General features: G+C 42.1%; 1 protein-coding gene across 7 annotated transcripts in view; it reads right to left on the minus strand.

Annotated features, from left to right (window-relative positions):
• The window catches only part of STYK1 (serine/threonine/tyrosine kinase 1), a 46,279-nt gene extending 33,929 nt beyond the window's left edge, over positions 1-12,350 (minus strand). For 4 of the 7 annotated variants that reach the window (XM_046011919.1, XM_046011916.1, XM_046011914.1 and 1 more), the window contains exons 1-2: positions 12,146-12,350; positions 8,106-8,163 (exon numbers count right to left, since the gene is read on the minus strand). The gene's annotated coding sequence lies outside the window, so the exon portion shown is untranslated. Of the gene's footprint in view, positions 1-8,105; positions 8,164-8,447; positions 8,571-12,145 lie in introns of those variants that run through there. The other 3 variants (XM_046011917.1, XM_046011920.1, XM_046011922.1) reach the window with 3 other exon arrangements.
• Between the last annotated feature and the right edge of the window lie 11,489 nt (positions 12,351-23,839).

The raw sequence follows: 23,839 nt of genomic DNA on the forward strand, positions 1-23,839 counted from the left end.
CCATCCCCCAGCCCCTGGCAATCACTCACCTACTTGCTGTCTCTGTGGATGTGCCTATTTTTAACATTTCATATCAACGGAATCATCCAATCTGTAGCTTTGTGTCTGGTTCCTTTCACTTACCATGTTGTTTTTTTTTTCTTTTCAGCATAACAGAATTCATTGTTTTTGCACCACACCCAGTGCTCCATGCAATACGTGCCCTCCATAATACCCACTACCTGGTTCCCCCAACCTCCCACCCCCCACCCCTTCAAAACCCTCAGGTTGTTTTCCAGAGTCCATAGTCTCTCATGGTTCACCTCCCCTTCCAATTTCCCTCAACTCCCTTCTCCTCTCCATCTCCCCATGTCCTCCATGTCATTTGTTATACTCCACAAATAAGTGAAACCATATGATACTTGACTCTCTCTGCTTGACTTATTTCACTCAGCATAATCTCTTCCAGTCCCGTCCATGTTGCTACAAAAGTTGGGTATTCATCCTTTCTGATGGAGGCATAAAACTCCATAGTACTTACCATGTTTTTAAGGTCACCCATTGTATTAGGGTTCTGGAGAATAGAACCAATAAGATATATAGATGTAGATAGATAAATATACACAGATATGCAGATATGTAAGAGGAGACTTATTATAGGAATTGGCTCATGAAGTTATACAGGCCAAGTAGTCCCACAGTCTGCTGTCTGCAAGCTGCAAAGTCAGGAAAGCTGGTGAAACAATTCAGTATGAGGCTGAAGTTCTGAGAACTGGGGACCACTCGTGTTAAGTCCCAGAGCAGGAAGGCCAGAGAACCAGGAGCTCCAATGTTGGAGGGCAGGACAAGACAGAAGTCCCATCTCAAGAGAGAGAAAGTCACCCTTCCTCCACCATATTTGCCCCAAATATGATGATGCCCACCCACACTGGTGAGGGCAGGTCTTTTACTCAGTCCACTGATTCAAATGCTAATCCTTTTCAGAAACATCCTCACAGAGACACCCAGAAATAACATTTCCCAGCTATCTGGACCTTCAACAGCCCAGTTAAGTAGACATATAAAATTAACCACCAAAGTCTGGGTCTGAGAAGTTTTCTTCTTACGCACACCTGATGCCACACTCTCTCAACCTGTCTCTCCCTCTCTCCCCTTTCTCTCCCTGCAGAAAGGGGTCCTTCCCCTCCACAGCATGGCAGCTTTTCTCTCCTCCAATTCAGTTCCACAGACCTCACACCTGCCACGTTATCTCCCTCCAACTATGGAAATCCTTCTTCCAATCCTCAGATGGGTTTCCTGGGTGTTCCAAGTGAACAGACTTCAGTACTACTGTGTTGAGGAATGAGGAAAGCCCCAGGTCCCCCTACTTCTCCACCATCTGAACTCCACCTCCTAACCATCACATCCATGCTGTAGCTATAAATCAGTGCTTCATTCTTTCTTGTGGCTGAATAAAGGTTTTAGTTCTCACATTCGGGTCTATAACCTATTTGAAGTCAATTTCTGCATATGTTGTGAGGTAAGCATTCCACTTTATTCTTTTGCATGTGGATATCCAGTTGTTTCAGCACAGTTTCAGTGTCTTAGTGTTCATATGAATATCCAATGTGTTTGCACAATAAACTGTTTCAGCATTGTGTAGTAAATCAAATGGCCATAGGTATGAGTTTATTTCAAGACTCTTAACTCTGTCCATATGTCTATCCTTATACCAATAGTACACAGTCTTAATTACTTAGGTTTGCAGTGAGTTTTAAAATCATTAGATATGGGCGCCTAGGTGGCACAGTGGGTTAAGCCTCTGCCTTCGGCTCAGGTCATGATCTCAGGGTCCTGGGATCCAGCCCCACATCGGGCTCTCTGCTGAGAGAGCCTCTCCCCACCCCCGCCTACTTGAGATCTGTCTCTCTCTGTCAAATTAATTAATTAAATATTTAAAAATCATTAGATATGTGTCATCCAACTTTGTTCTCTTTTTGATGATTGTTTTGGATATTGTAAGACCCTTGCATTCCAATGTGACTTTTAGAATCTGCTTGACCATTTCTGTAAAATAGGCCATCTGGAATTTTGGTAGAGAATACATTGACTATATAAATCAACTTGGGGAGTACTGCCATCTTAATATTAAGTCTTCCTACCTAAGAACACAAGAGGTCTCTTTCCATTTATTTAGATCTTTAATTTCTTTCAATGATATTTTGTAGTTTTCAGTGAACAAGTCTCATTTGCTGTCAACGCTAACATTCACAGTTCTATGGCCTCTAAAAGTTAAGCCAGAATTTGTGTCTGACTTGGTGCTATCACAGAATGTTCTGTCTCTAAGAAAATCCATTCTAGAACAGGTTGGACAATACCTGCCTTGTAGAAGCTGGCCAGACATCCTATCTATATCTAATATGGTAGCATACTAAAAGGCCACTACTGTTCCTTCTCATGTTTGGATAAATGCACAGACCATAGAGCACCACATTTTGTAGCTCTTAGTGTCAGAACCCAGTTTATTTTCTTGGATGAGCCTGAGTTCGTCTAACTTCTCAGATTGCCCCATATTGGTGGGACTCATGATAGTATTCAAAGAATCACATCTCTAAATTTCTATCCACATAGATGTTTCTGCATATGTAATCTATGGACAGCACTGCTCCCTGGGCACCCAAAATATGTTTGACTGAAGTTTAAACAAAAGCCACAAAGGAGCAGTCCCTGATATTACTGTTAAATCCTATAACTCAGAGTAAAAATAACAAGGATTTCCATCTAGCACAGAGAGTTCTTTTTTTTTTTAATTTTGTTTATTTATTTGACAGACAGAGATCATAGGTAGGCAGAGAATCAGGCAGAGAGTAGGGGAAGCAGGATCCCTGCCAAGCAGAGAGCCCAACACAGGGCTTGATCCCATGGCCCTGGGACCACAATCCAAGCTGAAGGCAGAGGCTTTAACCCACTGAGCCACCCAGGCGCCCCTAGCATAGAGAGTTCTATCCCAAGGCTCAATGAACTTCTTTTTGTGAGGGACTTATCTCACATGCTATCTGAATATCTATAAACCCACAACCTTGGGCCCTGCTGATACTGTCAGATCTTTATGGGCCATCTGTTTGTAGTTAACATAAGCTCATGCTTCCATTTTTAAGTCCACTTGACTCCATTCTCCAGTCAATGCTAACTTAGTGAGTTAAAAATAGTCAATTTTAATATCAGCCCAAGAAAAGCGACTTGGAAAGATAAAAGCAGGGGTGTTAAAGGGGTAGTTCTTTATAGAAAATTATAAGATCACATTTGGTTTACTTATATTTCTTTTTTCCCAGTCCTACAGAATTGGAATAGTCCTCAAAGTTATTTCCATTCTTGTTTATTTTTACTTAAGATTTTGTTTATTTATTTATTTATTTATTTACTTGACACAGAGAGAGAGGGAGAGGGAGAGAACATGAACTAGTGGAGTGGCAGATGGAGAGGGAGAGGCAGACTCTTCAAGCAGGGAGCCTGACACGGGACTTGATCCAGAAACCTATAACTGTGACCTGAGCCAAGGACAGACGCTTAACTGACTGAGCCACCCTGCTGCCCCTCTTCATTCTTATAATAGAAAGCCACTTCCGAATACTCTACAGTCTTACCAACTTCATCTGTGGAAACCAAGGTCTGAGTGATAAGGTGACTGGCCCAAGGTCAGAAGATAAATCAGAGATCTAATCAGATGTGAATGCTCCTGATCTAGAAGTCCAGATTGGACCATCCTACGAATGGAATGTGGGTGAGGATGAGAAGCACAGCCAGTGAAACCCGAGTCACCTGGTGGTGATATATGAGATACTTGGGCTTCAAGAACAGATGCAAATACAACAGGTTCAATTCTCAATATCAACAAGCCATTCTATTTCCATGCTGGAAAGGAAGTAACCACTGCTGGGCCTTCTGGGCTGCTATAGCCACACCTCCCCACTAAAGTAACAAAAGAGCAGCTCTGCCTTCTATCTCTTACTCTGCCTGAGGAGCATGCTATGGAGGGCAATGCATGCTCCAGAGATGCCACAGAATCCTGAACAAGCAGCAGAGCCCTCTGAAAGCAAGAGGAAAACTTGCCTCCTCAACTTACCAATGAGGAAACTCAGCCACACAAGAGAGATGTCTTTCAACAGTCAATGAGCCCTTAAACTAAGACTTCTATTGTGTGTCTTGAATCTCCACCTGGTTCTCTTTCGCTACCATTTTCCACCCTTCATAAGGCTGGCTGGAGATCTGACCCCTTGTCATTCAGTTAAGTTTTGTAGGAGTGAGGATAAGGAAAAGGATACTAGTTTTTAGAATTCCCAATGCGTGCATACTTTCATAGTTTCTTCTGCCTGCTGGATCTTGGGTTGTGTATATGTCTGGACCAGCCTGTGGAAATCAATGCCCTACGTGTCCAAGGTTGAAGACTAGAGACTTCACATTCCAGCTGTGTTTTCATTGCAGGCACTACAGGGCTTTAAGAATACTCTAGTGGATGCTTTATTTCCTTCTTCTTCCTCTGCCAGAACTCATTTTGACTCATAATAAGACATCAGTCCCCCGAAACAACTAAAGGGACCAAGCACTGAAACCTGTAGGAAGAGACCACAGAGGTAGGAAGCAGGACAGCTGCAGATGAGACTGGCTGGATTTGTGGAATTTGCTTACAAATCTGATGAAAAACAAGGCAATAAAGATAAATATTTAGCATTTTCTTAGCCTTCCTCCTCCTTCCTTGAACCATAAGCAAGCCTGTCACCTCTACTACTCAGCTCAACAAGCCCTTTCCTGCTGCCTTAGCCTCTAACCAGCCAGAAGGATCTCTATACTGGGGCCCCAACTGAGCATGGGGCCAAGAGCCAACAGGAGCTTTTCTTGCCTGGGCCAAGCCAGACCCAACTGACTTAAGAGGGACTTTGGAGAAGGATACAAACTGGGCGGTGGTGGACCGGGGGGGGGGTCCACAGGCTTTGATATACGACTGGCCCTGATAGCTGAGTACCCTCAGAAAAATGTGCCTAGGGGGCACCTGGGTGGCTCAGTCAGTTAAACGTCTCCCTTGAGCTCAGGTCATGATCCCAGGGTCCTGGGATCGAGCCCTCCATTGGGCTCCCTGCTCTGTGGGGAGCTGGCTTCTCCCTTTCTCTCTACCCCTCCTCCTGCCCTGCTCATGCTCTCTCTCTTTCTCTCTTAAATAAATACATTTTAAAATAAATTCAAATAAATTTTTAAAATATTTTCAAAAAAGAGAAAAGAAAAATGTGCTTAGGATCAATTTCTCCAAACTCCAATTATCACCTTTCACAAATGTTTTTCATCATTCAGTTAACAGCATAATATGGATATAACATACATTTTGTCTCCTGAAGTTCTTCAACACAACACTCTGCATCTACCCAACATAGTGTATTTGCTTAAATCATTCAAAATTGTTGAGGCAAAAGTCAATAATTCTGAAGCCTTCTCCAGAAAGCAAACTGTCTTAAAATATGAGTATTATATGTTCATTATTGAGATTTACCTATGGCCATAACGTATATTTTGAAACAGTTTTTTTTTTTTTCAAAGATTTTATCCATTTGACAGACAGGGGTTACAAGTAGGCAAGAGAGGCAGGCAGGGAGAGAGAGGAGGAAGCAGGCTCTCCACAGAGCAGAGAGCTGGATGTGGGGCTCGATCCCAGGACCCTGGGATCATGACCTGAGCCGAAAGCAGAGGCTTTAACCCACTGAGCCACCCAGGTGCCCCTGAAACAGTTTTTTCTTAACCTTTAGCTTCTGCTACAATTTGTTCTTAGTAGAATTCTAACATAGCCTAGAACTATGTACATATGATAAGTTTAATTTAGGCCAGTGTTCTAGAAATAGCACCATATTTCTGTCTTTTGTTACCTGACAATGTTAAAAATTACTGCTAAACATATACAAACAGGACAGTTTACTATGTGGGGCTATAGGAGGTTAACAGCTACAGCAGGAAAATTAAAACAGGTTTCCTTTTCATTTATAATTCTTGCCAATAATTTAGTCCCTAAAAATCTACAACTGCAGATTTGAAAAATGTCATCACTATCTTCAAGTTGATTTGACCACGGCCATTATTAAAAATTAGCTATATGGTTAGAGGGCTACTGCCAGAAAGACTGTAATTATAACTGAGGAAACAGACTGAGTTACGGGGTGGAGACAAATCTTAGAAGTTGGAACATGACAGAGACTTATGAGGGCTAAAGAAGGCAGGAGGATCGGGAAATCCTTCTGTTCCTTGAAAACTCATCCTTCCGAAGTCGCATTCCCTGGGATCTATCTTGCCCAGCTCAGCGGCTGTTCTAGGCAGGAGCAAGTAGTGAAGGCCACCTGAGCTGAAGAGGTAAGAGTAGTCAGCTCAGGAAAAGAGGCTGAAGTCAGGGAATGGGTGGGAACCCCTTCACCCCACCCACAGTTTCCTTTCTTGCCCAGAGGTGACTGTCTCCCCAGCTAAATTCTAACCTATCCCCTCATTCTTATCCTGGTGGAAACTGAGAGAAATGGTGAAACATTCAAAAATAAAAGACTCATTTTTTAAACCCAGGAAGATTCCCCTGAGGTTTCCCAGTCTACATGAACACTTCATTCACTAAGGGGGGCGGGAATAGGAGACAATGAATGACACTGAGGTAAATCATAAAAAAGTGAGCACGGAAAGAGTGCCAGAGCTTAAAACAGATTTCAGGTCCCTGTACTCCGGACCAGACTCTTTGCACCCTACACGGATGTTGGTGCAAGTAGCTGCTTCGTGGGCGGATGGGTGTGCACCCATTCCCTCTACTTTCATTTTCCCTGTTAGAAACTGTGTCCAAAAAAAAAAAAAAGAAAAAGAAAAGAAAAGAAACTGTGTCCAAGAGATGATATGCTAATATAGAGCACTGAGTACCCAAGCTGCTTACTCAGTGCTTAATCGGTTCGCCTGTTGTTATCTGTTTCTTCCCTTCCCAACCTGGTAATTTCCTGGAGGGCCTGGTCACCTTCTTTAGCACAGCCCAGAAGCAGGCAAAGGGCATCTGAAGTCAGAAGTATGGTGGGGCATTGAGACTGGCTAAACCTAGGCTGGTGGGAAGGCCGAGAATGAAGCGAGAGAGAGACACCTTCATGAGAACAAGAATTTCAGGCCTTCGTCTACTTTCTTTCTTCATTATTGTACCCTTCCCACCTAGACCAGCATATAACACATACAAAAATTCATATGTTTAACGAAAGAAAATTGCTAACTTCACCTGTAACACTGGGGGGTGCCTGGGTAGATCAGTCAGTTAAGAGTCTGACTCTTGGGACACCTGAGTGGCTCAGTGGGTTGAGCCTCTGCCTTTCCGCTCGGGTCATGATCCCAGAGTCCTGGGATCGATCCCCACATAGGGCTCTCTGCTCATCAGGGAGCCTGCTTCCTTCCGCCCCTCTCTCTGCCTGCCTCCCTGCCTACTTGTGATCTCTGTCTGTCAAATCAATAAATAAAATCTTAAAAAAAAAAAAAGAATCTGACTCTTGATTTCTGCTCAGGTCATGATCTCAGGGTTGTGGGATCAAGCCCCTCATCAGGCAGCCCACTTGGGAGAGAGTGCACCTGGATTCTCTCTCTCCCTCAGCACTCCCCTCTCACTCTGTCTCTCTAAAATAAATAAATAAATCTTTAACAAATTAAAAAATAAAAATAACATTGGATCCAAAAGAAATTTTTATAGAAAAATAACCTACACAAATAAATTGGGTATAAAGAATTTAATTGTAATGCTAAATTACAGTAGGGCTGGGAAGTGGTTTCTAACCATGTTAGATAGGAAGTATCAGGGTGCCCAGCTCTCTGCTCAAAGAGGACACATCTTTGGTTCTATCATTAGGCAGGATGCTGGTTGTCTCTATAACAGGGATATATAGTTCTCTGCTACACATAGCAAGCAAAACATTGATCCCCCAGAGTGAAATAGGACAATAAACCCAATAAAGAGAACCCAGTCATTGAAAGCTCAGTGTGGCTGGCAGGTAACAACCATCAAAGACATCTATGTCCAAATCTCCAGAACTATGAATATGTTAGTTTTTTTAAGAGTGTCGAAATAGCAAAAGGGAAGAGATTGCAGACAGAATTAGGCAACTGACCTTGAAACAGGGTGATTATTCTGGGTTATCCAGTGAGTCTGATGTCACCACAAAGACCCTGAATATGGAAGAAAAAGGCACAGGTGTCACTGCCGGCATAGGGAATGTGAGAATGACTTGAAATGGCTTTGCAGGTGGAAGCATGACAAGCCAAGGAATGCAAGCAGGCTTTAGAAGCTAAAGAAAGGCAAGGAAAAGGCCTCTGCCCTGAGCCTCTAGAAGGAATGCAGGCCTGTCTACCCACTTGAGACTTCTGACTTCCAGAACTGTAAGATAAAAATTGGGGTTGGTCAAAACCAACAAATGTGTGCTGATTCGTAACAGCATCAATAAGAAACTAACCTGCTTGGGGCGTCTGGGTTGCTCCTTCAATTAAGCGTCTGACTCTTGATTTGGGGCTCAGGTCTTGATGTCAGGGTCGCAGGATTGAGCCCAGTGTCAGGTTTCCTGCTTAAAATTCTCTCTCTCCTTCTTCCTCTCCCTCTGCCCTGCCCTTCCCCTCACCCCACCCTCTGCTCAGCACACATACTCTCTCTCTCCTTTAAAAAATAAAATTTAAAAGGAAACTAACATGCTCAGTTTAAAACAGAGCTGCAGAATCACAAAACTCCCCGGAAGAGTTTGGAGCACATGCCTGTAGGAGCTGGTTGGGAAAGGTGGGAAAACAAAGTTTCTGCAGAAGACACCTGAAATAGATGCGCTCAACTAACCTTGAATGTGTACATAATTCAAGAACGAGGAACTGTTATGGGTTGAAATGTGCCTCCCCAAAATTTAGATGTTGAAGTCCTAGCTTCCAGTACCACAGAATAGGATGTTATTTGAAAATAGTCTTGGCAGAGGTAATTGAGTTAAAAGGAGGTCATTCAAGGGGGCCCTAATCCAGGATAACTAGTATCCTGTTAAAAGGAGGAAATGTGGGGCACCTGGATGGCTCAGTGGGTTAAAGCCTTTCCTTCAGCTCAGGTCATGATCCCAGCATCCTGGGATCGAGCCCCGCATCCCGCTTCCTCCTCTCTCCCTCTCTCTGCCTGCCTCTCTGCCTACTTGTGACCTCTATCTGTCAAATAAAAAAATAAAATCTTTAAGGAAAAAACAAAGGAGGAAACCTGAAGACATATGCAGGAGGGAAGCCATACGAACAAAAAGACAGCCATCTACAAACCAAAGAAAAAGGCCTAGGACAGATCTTTCCCTCCCGGTGCTCAGAAAGAACCAACACTTCCAACAGCTTGATTTCAGACTTCTAGCCTCCAGAACTATGAGACACTAAATTTCTGTTGCTCAAGCCACTCAGCTTGTGGTACCTCGTTAGAGCAGCCCCAGCAAACTAACACAGTGATAAAAGAGTGTATAATTCTCACTGAAGCAAAACAGGTGTGTGCAGTCCTACTGAATTTCGCTTCCTCATGCTTCATAGATACTGTGTTTTCTATAAATTGCAGGTTTGTGGCAACCTTGCATTTTTTTTTTCAACATTTGCTCACCTCGTGTTTCTGTGTCACATTTTGGTTATTCTTGCAATATTTTAAACTTTTTAAATTATTATTTTATTTGTTAACATGGTCTGCAATCAGTGATTAGGACTTGATGAAAGCTCAGATAACAGTTAAACATGTTTTTAGCAGTAAAGTATTTTTTAAAAGATTTCTTTCTTTATATTACAAGGGGGAGGGAAAGAGTCTTTTTTTTTTAAAGATTTCTTTTTTTTATTGTTTTGAGATTTTATTTGTTTGTCAGAGAGAGAAAGAGAGAGCAAGCTCACAAGCAGGGGGAGCAGCAGGCAGAGGCAGAAGCAGGCTCCCCGATGAGTAAGGAGCCTGATGTGGGACACTATCCCAGGACCCTGGGATCATGACCTGAGCCAAAGGCAGATGCTACTGACTGAGCCACCCAGGCACCCCAAGATTTTATTTATTTCTTTGAGAGAGAGAGAGAGAGCATACACATGAGACAGAGAGCACAAGCAGTGGGAAGGGGTAGAGAGAGAGGGATAAATAGATTCCCTGATTGGTGGGGAGCATGAGGCAGGGCTGGATCCCCATCCCAGGACCCCAGGATCACAACCTGAGCCCAAAGCAGATGCTTGACCCACTAAGCCACCCAGGCACCCCTAGAAAGAGTCTCTTTTTTTAAATAATGATAATTTTTTTTAGGTTTTATTTATTTATTTGAGAGAGAGAGACAGAGAGACAGAGATCATGACAGAGATACTGAGAGCGAGCACAGGTGGGGAGGAGAAGGAAAAAGCAGGCTCCCGGCTGAACAGGGAGCCTGATGTGGGACTGGATCCTAGCAGCTGGGAATCATGAACAAGCTAAAGTCAGGTTCCCAACTGATTGAGCCCCTGATCATTTTTTTTTTAAGATTTTATTTATTGTCAAAGAGAGAGAAAGATCACAAGCAGGAGGAGCAGTGGGCAGAGGGAGAAGCAGGCTCCCAGCTGAGGACCTATGACTCTGGGATCATGACCTGAGCTGAAGGCAGACGCTTAACTGACTGAGCCACCCAGGGGTCCGGGAAAGAGAGTCTTAAGCAGACTCCACTCTGAGTACGGAGCCTGGTACCGGGCTCTATCTCAAGACCCTGAGATCATGATCCGAGCGGAAAACAAGAGCCTGGCACTTTTACCAACCATAAAAAAACACAGTATCTTTGCAGCGCAAGAAAGCAAAATTCAACCAACCGACGCCTGAGCAATAAAGTATTCTAATAAAGGGATGCACCTTTTTAAATTTTACACATAATATTATCGCACACTTAATGGACTACAGTACAATAAACATAACTTTTGTTTGCACAGGAATCAAACATTTCATTTGACTCCCTCTGTTACAATATTCACTTTATTTCAGTGGTCTGAGACCAAACCCGCAATATCTCTAAAGTCTGCCTGTACAGTTGACCCTTCAACAATGCAGGGTTGAGGGACACCGGTGCCCTGAGCCACAGCAAATAAGCATATAACTTTTGACTCCCCCAAAACTTAACTACAATAGCCTGTTGACTAGAAGCCTTACCAATAACATAAACAATCGAGCAACACTAACTTTGTAGATTATATGTATTACAGACTGTATTCTGATAATAGAGTAAGCTACAGAAAACACTTAAAAATCCTAAGGAAGAGAACATGCATTTACAGTGCTGTTCTGAATTTATTTTTAAAAATCCATGTATGGGTGCCTGGGTGGCTCAGTGGGTTAAAGCCTCTGCCTTCGGCTCAGGTCATGATCCCAGGGTCCTGGGATCGAGCCCCACATCGGGCTCTCTGCTCAGCAGGGAGCCTGCTTCCTCCTCTCTCTGCCTGCCTCTCTGCCTACTTGTGATCTCTGTCTGTCAAATAAATAAATAAAAATCTTTTAAAAAATTAAAAAATATAAAAAATCCATGTTTAAGTGGACCCACACAACTCAAACCCAGGTTGTTCATAGGGCACCTGTTCCTCTCACTAGAAACCGGGCTGGCCCCTTGCAGGGGTGAGGAGTGCTGAGGAGGTTCAGTCAGGTGGAGGGCACCTCCAGGTGCATTCCAGTGTGTGTGTGTGTGTGTGCTGCACCCTACAAGAGCTCTAGTGCTTGATTTCCACAACTGCTGATGGCTCTCATGAACTAGCAGGAAGAAAGCTTGGTCTGAAATGTATGAGAAACTCACATGGCTAGTGGATTCCTAACAGAATGAGTCCACGATCACCGAAAGGAAAGGGAAGGAAAGGAGACAAAATGGGGACCAGGTTGACAGGGAGAAGGGAAAGAGGCACAGAAAAAGAGAAAATAAATTACAGAAATTCGGTCACCAACAGTATATCATACTGTATAGTCATAAATACATAAAAGTCAAAACCCACAAGATGTTCCTTCCAAAGAAATACATGTCCAGTCACCTGATGACTATTGTTCGTTCACATAAAATTGGAACCTCCCTTCACAACCGTCCCTATCTGGGCCTCCCTCTTTCCTTCCCAAATGTCCAGGTCCACCCCTCACTGATCACTGGCCTCCAGTTCCCGCCCCTCCTGCCCCCCAATCCCCGTGCACTACCGTGTCCCTTCTCCGGCCGCTCTGCTCTCAGATGCAACTGGCCCAGCCAGAGGGGGGAAAAAAATGATCAGTTTGGGTACGACAAGGTGTGCCAGCCTCAAGGAAATGCTTTTCAGTCCCTCCTTCCCACTGGTGGGGCGTGGCTGCCAGCAAAGGATGGAGTCTGGGCGGGCTCCCCACAAAGGGAAGTCTGTGGGCACTGAGGTTTCCGGGACTCACCACACACTAGCCAGCAGGAAACCTCTGCTGAAATTGTAAAAGCTGCACTTGTTACTGATCTACTTACTGAGCTCCTCCTCTAGTGATTGCTGCATGGTCAGGTACGAAGGAGACGTCAGTCCTGGTGAAAAACGGAGAGTCATTATAAAGCGCAACAGCGCCACCTCATGTCCGACCTTGTAGCAGCAGCCTTCATGGGTTGATCAGGATTTTAGCTCGATGAGTCCTCTCCTGAAATAATGGCAACCTCAAGCCCTTGCTGGGGAATCGCTAAGGAATAATTGGAAATAAAAGTATCAGTAGTAGGTAACCAGTCATTAGCATATACTTTCTAAATACATTCTGGGCTCTCCTCTAGGGATATAGCATAAACGAAAGTAGTCATATTACCTGCCCACATGGAATTTACAATCAGAGGAAACACGAAAGAAAATACCCAATACTTAATACAAGTTCTCTTAAAGAAATGCAGGTCACAGATGCCTTAAATAGGTGACCAGTTTGCTCAGCACTGATAGCATACCAAACAGAAAAAAGCGCCTATTTAAAACAGAAAGACTTTAAGTGCAATGTAATGTGGAGTATTTCTCTAGAAGCTTCTCTATGGAAATTTTTCTTCCTTCAGAGCTCTATCAAAATCGGATGAACTGTACTAAAGGTCACTGAACTGTACATTTAAAATGGTTAATGGGTAACTTTATGGTATATGAATATTACATTAATTTTCTTTAGATAAAAAGGATGGAATCTCATCAGCCAACTGTTCTTCCCATCCTTTAGGTCATGATTGATTTTAAAAAGCCGACTGAACTGATCTGAGCAATATTAGTATTGCTATTATTATTACTATTAGATATTATGCAGTCTCCGATTCTGCTTTCCCAAGCATTGGAATCTCCTGAGGCAGAGGCTGCAGATGGCTCATATTTTTAATTTGTGCAGCACCCTACTAGACTGCTACATCCCCATTCTAATTTACAAAATTTTATTTAAAAATCCCATTACTGGGGCGCCTGGGTGGCTCAGTGGATTAAGCCGCTGCCTTCAGCTCAGGTCATGATCTCAGGGTCCTGGGATCGAGCCCCGCAACGGGCTCTCTGCTCTGCAGGGAGCCTGCTTCCTCCTCTCTCTCTCTGCCTGCCTCTCTGCCTACTTGTGATCTCTCTCTCTGTCAAATGAATAAATAAAATCTTTAAAAAAAAAAATCCCATTACTGTGAAGGAACCATTACAGTGATAGAAGTTATAACCTCTAGGACATATGAATTTTTTTAAAGGCAAAATACAGCAAAGTGAAAGAGGCCAGGATTCACTCTCCAATTTTATTGAGCAATTCAAACAAAAGATGGAAATTTTTAACTTTTCTGAGATAGAGAACATTCTGGAAATAGTGACACTCAGACACAGAAACACCTAAGTACGTTCTAGATACAGTGCTAGTTAAGGTATAAACAGGAGGTCCCACGCTTATACTCATGAATAAATAAAGTTACTAGCTATGTTATTTCTTTTGTAATCTCCAAGTGTTCATTCCCTTGTAATTTCAATTATTGCCTCTTTCTCAAATGTCTGGCCCTCTGACTCATTTTCAGCAATGCTCCCCTCCAGCCATTCCTGCCAGCTGGTTATTTCTGCATCGCAATTACTTCATTAAGTGTTGGTTTCAGTGCTCATTATCTGCGCTGCTCAAGTGAAGTGTTGAACGGTAGGAATCCACCCTGAATACCCACGGGGACCTCTCCATCCTGCAGTTTACACCAGATGAGACTTTGCTAGATTCTGCTCTCCTCAGAACTCCTGCAACAGCCATCCATTCCAGTGTTACTTAGCACATTCTCTCTTGTACGATTCCTGCAATTGTGAGGGATCCCCACTTGCAATCTGGTGCGGTGGATACTCTTAAAATCTATTTATAGGAGGCGTGGAGAAACCCCAGGGAAATCATTAATTATAAGGAGAAAAGAGACTCGGGGCGGGACTTACAACTGAAGGAGACTGGAAAAGTAAGCGGTAAAGTCACTGCACAAAGCAAAAATAAACGGCAACAACAAACAACAAACTTGGGTAGCATTGCTTTGGAACTGTTTCAAAGGCATTTAACACAGATGTGAGGCAGATAGATTTCGGACTTGGTATGAAAAGGCAGCCCAGCTTCACCACAGAAGGGCGGCAGGAAGCTGAAGGAGACCCGGAAGGCTAACACAGGGAAACAGCAATCCTGGTAGGAGGCTGGAAATGGAGTCAGCGATAGAGCCCCAGTCCCAATGCCTGGCACCTAACTGGGGCTCCTCAGGCCTCAAGAGAACAGTAGACATCAGCAGGGTGAATCTAAGGCAGAGAAGGAAACTGAGAGACTCCATGTTGGAGCCGGGATTTGATTGGAGAAAATTTATAAGGTGTTATGCTGCCCTGGGGGCTCCCAGGGCCAGCTGAGGAACTGCTTTTTGAAATAATACTGTAGTCTTGCAACTAAGTAAAGACAAAGACAAAAGAACATGGGCTAGCGCTATCAGTCTTGCCTCACATTTAACCTAGGTTGCTATGTCCTAGGGAATGTGGATTACGTGTATTTAACTTTGTATGTATACATTGTTTCTTTTCTGTTGCTGAGGTAACAAATTACCACAAACACAGTGGCTAAAACAATACAAAATTATTATTTTACAGTTTTCTAGGCCAGAAGTCCAGTGCTTATCCCTCTAGGCTAAAACCAAGGCATTGGCAGGGCTGTGTTCCTTTCTGAAGACTCTGAGAGAAAATCTTGTTTCCTTGGCTTTCCCAGCTTCTAGACCTCCCACATTTCTCAGCTGAGCCAGTAGTGGCTAGTCTAGTCCTTCCCACATCACATGTGTGTTTCTCTGACCCCTATTCTATCATTATCTCTCTGTCTCTGACCACAACTAGGAAAGTTCTGTACTTGTAGGGACTCATATGATGTTTAGATTGGGCCCACAGGATAATTTCCCATCTAAAAAGTCTATAATCTTAGTCACAGCTGTAGAGTCCCTTCTGTTGTGTAAGATAACATAATCACAACTCTTGAGGATTAGATTATGAACTCTCTGGGGTGGGGGGTATTATTCTGCCTACCACCCATTGCTTGGACGAGATTTTAGCATAAGGTCCATATCTCATACCTCTTTATAGTCCTGCAAATAGTGAGAGATCAGTTAAGTGTTGCTGACCACAAAAGAACTCTCTCACTTGCCAACTACTTTTATTCTGGGAAAGAATATTCATATTCCCCATGGGGGAAAATGTGATGGTTTGAGGCTTTATGCCAACCATATGCTCCACTCATTTCTTTCTTCCCTTCCTTCCCTTATGAGATTCCCAAGATTCTCATAGAATCATTGAGTGTAGCTTAGAGATCAGTGACCTACAGCGAGTTTCCACAGCTTGCGCCAACTTGGACAGGTTGACTTTTCTGGGTGTCAGTCTTCTCACTCATGAAATGAAGAGGATGGAGTAAAGTTAGCTCCAAGTTTTTGTCAAGTTTTGCATCCCATGATTCCCTAACCCTTGAACACAAAAAACTCCTCTGCCCCAAATTCTTGCCCACTGATGCCTTTCACACAGGATGCCATGTCTGGCAGGAACTGACCAGTTCTGTCTAAATTTCCTCAGTATGAGGAGCTGCTACTGGGCCCCTCATTCCATCCATAGAAGCTCTACCAGAAAATTATTCCTCATAATAAGTAAAAAAATGTGACTTAGCTTCACCAAACCCCCAATTTATTTATTTGTAAAATGGAGGTGAGGGGCGCCTGGGTGGCTCAGTGGATTAAGCCACTGCCTTCGGCTCAGGTCATGATCTCAGGGTCCTGGGATCGAGCCCCCGCATCGGGCTCTCTGCTCCGCAGGGAGCCTGCTTCCTCCTCTCTCTCTGCCTGCCTCTCTGCCTAGTTGTGATTTCTCTCTGTTAAATAAATAAAATATTAAAAAAAAAAGGAGGTGAAAAATGTTGATCTCATCAAGTTGTTGAGTAGTTCATGTAAGAAAATACACTTGAAAGTATTCAAAAATCAAAAGCACTATATAAATATTAATGGCCATATTATTATCCGATACTATTGATAATAACAATCTAGATTATTACTAACCTCTGTGCAATCTATGATGGGTTACATTTATTTCTTTTTAATTTTATCTTGTTTATTTCAGCCCCCTTCAGGCGAAACATTAAAGATAATCCTGAATCAACCTCTGATTTACAGTTTTCTGACTATATTATTGAGACATGGTCAACTACAAGTTGATTAAAAAAAAAAAACTATTAAAAAATTTCTACATATCTCCTGAGGGACCAGGCTGGCTCAGTTGGTAGAATGTGCAACTCTTGATCTTTGGGTTGTGAGTTCATAATGGGTGTATAACCTACTTAATTTTTTCTTTCTATGTCCCTCATTGATAACATTAAAAAGAACCAGATTTTATCTTTTTTTTTTTTTTAGATTTTATTTATTTATTTGAGACAGAGAGAGAGAGAGAGTGAGTGTGTACAAGCAGGGGGGAGGGGCAGAGGAAGAGGGAGAAGCAGACTCCCGCAGAGCAGGGAGCCTGACAAGAGTGGGACGTGATCCTGGGATCACGACCTGAGCCTAAGGCAGAGGCTTAACCAAAAGAGCCACCCAGGTGCCCCAAAAGAAGAGGATTTTAGTACATACCATTAAATAATTCTTAAAGATTGATACTGATTAGTTACAAACACTATCTGGATATGATTTTCCAAAAAGTTACCTGTCTCCCTAAGGGAGAGATATGCTTCAAGTCTTTTTTTTTTTTTTTTTTCCTATTTGCAGCTTTTGAGGCTTATCAGTACATTGAAGAAACGCTGCATGGCTTCTCACTCTTTTCACTCCATTCCACCCCATCAAATGGCATCAAAGAAAGTTCTTCTACCTTATACAATTCTAGCATCCCTCTTTCCCCTTTTCTATTGTCTGGTTTATCCCCTCTTCTTTTGCCTGAATCTCTGTAAGTCTTCTAACTGGTCTCCATCTCTTAGTCTCACCATCCTCTCATCTTTTATATTGCAACCAGAATAATATCTTCAAGAAGCAAGTCTTGTCATAGAACACCTCCTCCCATCTGGAATCTTTAAACTATTACAGAATTAAATCTTTTAATGATTTAATTAATTAAATCTTTTAATGATGTCCATAAATGCCTTTTTTCTTTCCATGTTTCAATATCTTCCAGTCATACATTCATATTCCCTGCAATACGAAAAAATAAATGAGAAGTACTAAGTCCTCTGACTCTACAAGCATTTGCATGTTCTGTTCCACATACCTGCGATGCCCTTCCTCTCCTAATGTTCCTAACAATTCCTCTCCATTCTTTAGGATTCCGCTCACCTCTAAGAAGCGTCCCTGACCTTCACTTTGAATTCTCTCCCACATAGACTGTCTGCCCTTCTCCAACTTCTCAGCACCCAAAGTGGTTCTCCCTGGTAGAAGTTTGTCTGTTTCTTCTGTTAGGCTATATTCTCCCTGAGAGCACAGACCACAATTTATTACTGTAGCTAGACCCTAGTGAAATATCTGGCACAAGGTTATCAAATATGGGAAATGGATCAGAGAAAGCAATGGTCTTAAACTGAAGTCTCAACGTACTTCCAGATTCAACATTTTGTTTGATCCCTAGAACAGCTTTATGAGGCAGAGAGGACAGATATTGTGAAGAACATGTGTTTCTTTATTGTACTGTAGGGTAATTGAGACTCAGTGATTGTGGCTTATCTGTGGTTACAGAAAGTATGCTTCAGGGTCAGGATCTGAACCAAGATCTTCTCTTTCCAAGTTAAATGCTTTATTAAATACATGTTTGTACTCAAACATCTGAACACTATTAGTAAAACTCAACCTTAAAATATTTATAAATAACTACAGTCTCTAAGACATGATTAAGAAATGCATTGCAGGGGCACGTGGGTGGCTCAGTGGGTTAAAGCCTATGCCTTCGGCTCAGGTCATGATCCCAGGGTCCTGGGATCGAGCCCCACATTGGGCTCTCTGCTCAGCGGGAAGCCTGCTTCCCTCTCTCTCTCTCTGCCTGCCTCTCTGCCCACTTGTGATCTCTCTCTCTCTCTGTCAAATAAATAAAATATTAAAAAAAAAAAAAAAGAAATGCACTGCAGATAGGAATAGGAAATAGGAATAGGAAATCCAAATCTTATTAAGAACTCATTTATGGGGCGCCTGGGTGGCTCAGTGGATTAGGTCCCTGCCTTCGGCTCGGGTCATGATCTTGGGGTCCTGGGATCGAGCCCCGCATCGGGCTCTCTGCTCCGCAGGGTGCCTGCTTCCTCCTCTCTCTCTGCCTGCCTCTCTGCCTACTTGTGATCTCTCTCTCTGTCAAATGAATAAATAAAATCTTTAAAAAAAAAAAAAGAACTCATTTATGTTATAATAATGCAGTGGTCTGAATAGAGCACAGAAAAAGAAAAACCAAAGAGCAAAATCTGTCAAGTGCGTTCAACATAGCCTAGGGGAAAATATGCCTTGATCAGATGATGTGAACATGTTGTACGGTCATTGTTATGGTACGGAAATACCATAGTACTACAGTATCTCTCTGACTGCACCTCCCTGGCTTCCTAATGTCTTTCAAAAGTTCTAAACATGTTTCCAGACCAGTTCCCTTGCCACTTAGTGCTTCTGGAACATTCCAGATTTTAGCACAGCTAAGCACCAACCCCACCCCTTTGGTTCTTTGTTCCCATGTCATTTGGTCAGTGAAGCTTTTCCTGACCACTCCCCCACTCCTGCTTGGTTCATCTATCACCCTTACTGAATTTCCCCCAACACACTAAAAAGTTACTTATCATCTTTCTTCCCTAACTATAGGCACAGAATTTTGATTTATTCACAGATGTATCACCAGAACTAAAACAGCATCTGACAAGTAACAGTCACTCAGTAGGTATTCATGAAATGATGAATGGATGAATCAATGGTCCATGGGTTTGGGTTATATTTTCTTCTGGTTTGCTTATGTATTGTGGTTGTACATGTTTTTGAAGCAAACGATTTAATTCTTCTCATAGATGTAGTGCACCTCATAGCTATTTATGTTTCCATCCTAGAACCATATTTGCTACCTATCTCAGAGCCAGATTTATTGCCCACTCTGCTCTGTATAGGATTTCCTGGCTAACAAACTGAACTCTGCCTCCGTTTTGACTCCAGCTTTATTTGCCCTTTCCCCCATTCTCTTGTCAATTTATCACTCGTTTGATCTTTTTGTGTCCTATACCACTGTAATTCACCCTAGAATAGGGAGAAGAAAATTATCAATAAACCCAGGGAAGTTTTTAAGTTTAGGTTATTAAGATGTCATTTCTAACAAATCCTGTTTTGTAAACCTAGCACTAAACAATCCTTGGTGAGCTAACAAATAGAAAGTTCATGAGTGAGCAAAGCTGAGGACCTGGTTTCATCATGACGATGCACCCACCACGTGCAGCATGAAGAACCAATTAGTCTTTTTGTAGGTCCTTCCTTTGCCTTGCACTACAATGGGGCATAAAGAGAAAAACACAGATCCTATAGCCAATCAGACCATGATTGAAGACCAGATTTGCCTCTTAACACTTCATGCTTTGGAATCTTGGCAGGCTGTGGTAGGTTCTGTTCACTTAACCTATTAAGGTGCTATTAAGGGCTTGCTCAGCCCCCTTACACCAAGGTACAGCCATGTAACTAGCTCTTGCCCATGGACAAGAGCAGTAGTGATATGTCCCCCATGGTCTGAAGCAGACTCTGTCTCATTGCCCCACCCTCTGGCTGGATGACAGCAAGACATGCTGGAACCACATATTAAAGACGACAGAGTCACAGCATGGAAGGAGACTATTCCTAAGTGGCTCCTAGGAGGAAACATGCCCAGGGGAGCCACCTAATCAAACATGCCTGCAAGAAAAAAAAAAAAATTCTATTAAGTCACTGAAATTTAAGATTGGTTGTTACAGCAGCTCGTATTCATTATTCTGACGAATGTAGGCATCCTAATTTTTCAGAGCCACTGGTTTCCACATCAGTAAAAACAAAGTAGTATGTCTTACAGTAAAGGTAGAAGATAATAGATGTACAATGCTTGGTACTGAGGTTACTTTAGTGAGAGTTATATAAATAAGAGGAAAGTACAAAGATATGCTTATACTTTTCTCTTGAAATGTGTAAAAATGAACTTTCACTAAAATTCACTCTTTTCATATAAAAGTGACCATGGCACACTCTGTCGGGGGTTCACATATCACATATGGAAGATGGGGGTTCCTGGGGAGAAGAATGGCAATCACATGGGACAAAGGAGTTGGTCATTTGCAAGATGTATTTGTTCACGTAGGTTAAACATAATGCAAACTGTGATGATATCACTGTGGTTTACAACACCAAAACTGTTAAGTAGTATAAACACAGCAATACTTTGGAATGCAAAGGGGAGTAATCCTGAAAACCATTTGTCCTAGAGTGAGCATAGCACAAAGAAGTTGAATCACTATGCTGTACGCCCCACACTGATGTGACATTGTCAACTCTACTCAAAAAAATTACAAGTTAAAAAAAAGGAAAATAAAGGAAAAAAATTGTCCTATTCAGGTGCTTACTGTTTTAACAACCATCAAAGTACTTAAGAGAATTGTCACATTTAAAATATCCATTTTCCTTTTCTATAAAGGCAGGTCTCTTAAATTTGCTATCTTTTCTGTGATCAGTGACAGGTGCCCCCTAGCAGATAGCTTTAGAAAAAAAATGAACATCTTCAAAGCAACAATAAGTAAAAGTGTCCACAGTGAGTAAAAAATGGATTTTTTTTTTTAAAGAACCTTTGCTATGGGGTTTCAAAATAGGTTTCTGGAAATGTTCCTATTTGTCTTTTGTTGCTGAAGTAAAGTACTGCTCATATATGAATTCTCTCATATTTACATACTATAAAACTTCAAAGAATTTACTAACCCCTTTATCTAGTTTCCATTTATTTTGAAAGTTATTGGTATGTAACAATTTCTAACTGGTTTACATACAGTATTTTGATACCAGGTAAATGGAAATTTTCTATGCAAATTTCAACAAAAACATTTAAATAATTGGTGGATGCAGTAAAAAATATGTATGACAGCAGCAAAATACTTCTCTTCCATTTGAGCCCATATATTCTTTTCAGCTATTAGAGCCACGGAAACCAACTATCAAGTTACACTGAACAAAGAAATAGAACAAGCCAATACCGTTACAAATAATGAAACATTTTAAATCACCATACTGATTATTATTAAAATACTTTAGTTAAGATGTTTGGTACATTAATACAAACTTTTTGCCCAGTACTTCATCTTTCATCTTTATTTTTTATAACATATGCTATGCATGTATACTCATACATACATGGGGTCTATATAAAAAAATATACATGTATCAGGGTGCATGCTCACTTTAAAAAATTGATTCAAATTGATTTATTAGTTAGAATGGATGATTCAAAGAACAAGGAGATGACTGCTCTCAATGGTAGTGATGCTATCTAAAATTTAAATAAATTCACACGGAATCACTAGCAAAGTATCATGAGAAAAACTGCATGGTGGAGTCTTCTGCTTATTAACTTCAGGGAATTTATTCCTGAGAGGGGTGGCAGGAGAAAAAAACAAGCCCCCTGCACCCTCCAAGTTAGAAATACACAAACGGGGATCCTGGGTGGCTCAGTGGGTTAAAGCCTCTGCCTTAGGCTCAGGTCATGATCTCAGGGTCCTGGGATTGAGCCCCGCATTGGCGGGGGTTGTGAGGAGGGAGATTGAGAAAGGAAATGCAAATCAAAGGCACTAGAAAAGTCTTCCTGGGTTTTCTCTTTCAACTGCCCTGGTATCTGTAAGGGAAGATGGTACTAGTATGATTAACAACCACTATCTTGATGTCTACGGATTGCTGCTTATCTGGGAGATGGAAATGATTAACTGCACATAGCACCAGCAGTAATTGAATGTCTATGAAGAAAGAGGGGGAAAGGGTGAAGCAGAGATACAGGCAGGGAAAGATCTGGAAAGTTCAGCTCTGTAAAGAATACGGTTTCAGTCAATTCTTAACCATTACTAGTCTGTTTTACTTTGGACAGCTTCAGGGTTATCTCAAACTATGCTTGTCAAAAGGCTCTAGTATTAACAACTTAAACTATCCTAAGCCGACACAAAGTGAGCAGAGGGCAGAGTATGCCATCCACGTTCAGCCTCTTGCTTAACTGAGTTACACTCACAGTGCAAGGTTGTTCCCACACACCTGGAACCTACATTGGCTGTGGTCTCCTCCATGAACCTTTGCCCTGTAATTATATACAGGTATAGATTACAAATCTCAACCAGTGAAATAAAATTCTCTGGCCCCATCCCTAGGTGTGACCGTGGCAGAGTAACGCACAAAAGACAACAGTGTATTAGAGTGGAGGGAAGGCTGAGGATAATTCTGAAATTACTTCACTCTGACCACCAATTGAAAACCTGACTCAGGGCACCCGGGTGGTTCGGTGGGATACGCATCTGCCTTCATCTCACTTCATGATCCTGCGTTCCTGGGATCAAGTCCCGCTCACAGGGATTCTGCTTCTCTCTCTGCCCCTCCTCCCACTCATTCTCTCAATCTAATAAATCTTAAAAAAATAAAAAACAAAAAATTCACACACACACACACACACACAATTGCCAGTATTTTTATTACTTGAGTTCTGTTCTCAACTGTTGAAAGGGACTTTTACCCCTGGCGCCATGTCCATGCAGTAGGCACAGGAATCATTTTGAACCCCACATGAAATCCTCTTTGAATTAAACAGTGAGATTGAGGCACAAAAAGATACTATAGTAATAATATAGAAGTCATTTCTCACCTCTTCTGTCACATGCCTCCATTCTTAACCCTCTTAACAGAATACTGAGCAGACTCCAGAGGTGCAGGGAGGGATGGACAAACTAAGCAACCTGTCACGTGACCGGCATGGATTTCAGCTCCGTGACAGCCTTCCATCCCTGTTGTGAAAATCTGGGTGGTTCTGGAGCTAGAGTGTCAAATGAAATTCTTTTACCCTAAGATAATGACAAAACTAATGTAGTATCACCCTTGTGGGACAAGATTACCTAATTTTTAGAAATTTTTAACAGCCTGTTTCCTTTCTAGATTTCTTCTATTTAATAAGACTCCTACACCATGATGTACAAAATCTCTCCTCTGGAGTCAAGAGATTACATTTATTTTCTCTTTTCAACTGAAACCAAGTACTAGCTTCCCAGAAGTTTCAGTCTGCATCAGCTCCAAGATTTAAAGAACTCTATTGCTCAAAATCTGTCTGTCAGTCTGTTTAAATACCTTTTCCCGTTCCATTCCACTAAAGAGCAAAAGTACTTTCAAAAATGGCACTTTTGCAATAAACGCAGGAGCCCCTTAGAATACTACATCAGTTGAGCTATTTGTGATACAAAAGCACCAAG

Source organism: Meles meles, chromosome 7 (genome assembly GCF_922984935.1).
Source record: "Meles meles chromosome 7, mMelMel3.1 paternal haplotype, whole genome shotgun sequence".
Taxonomy (NCBI): Eukaryota; Metazoa; Chordata; class Mammalia; order Carnivora; family Mustelidae; genus Meles; species Meles meles.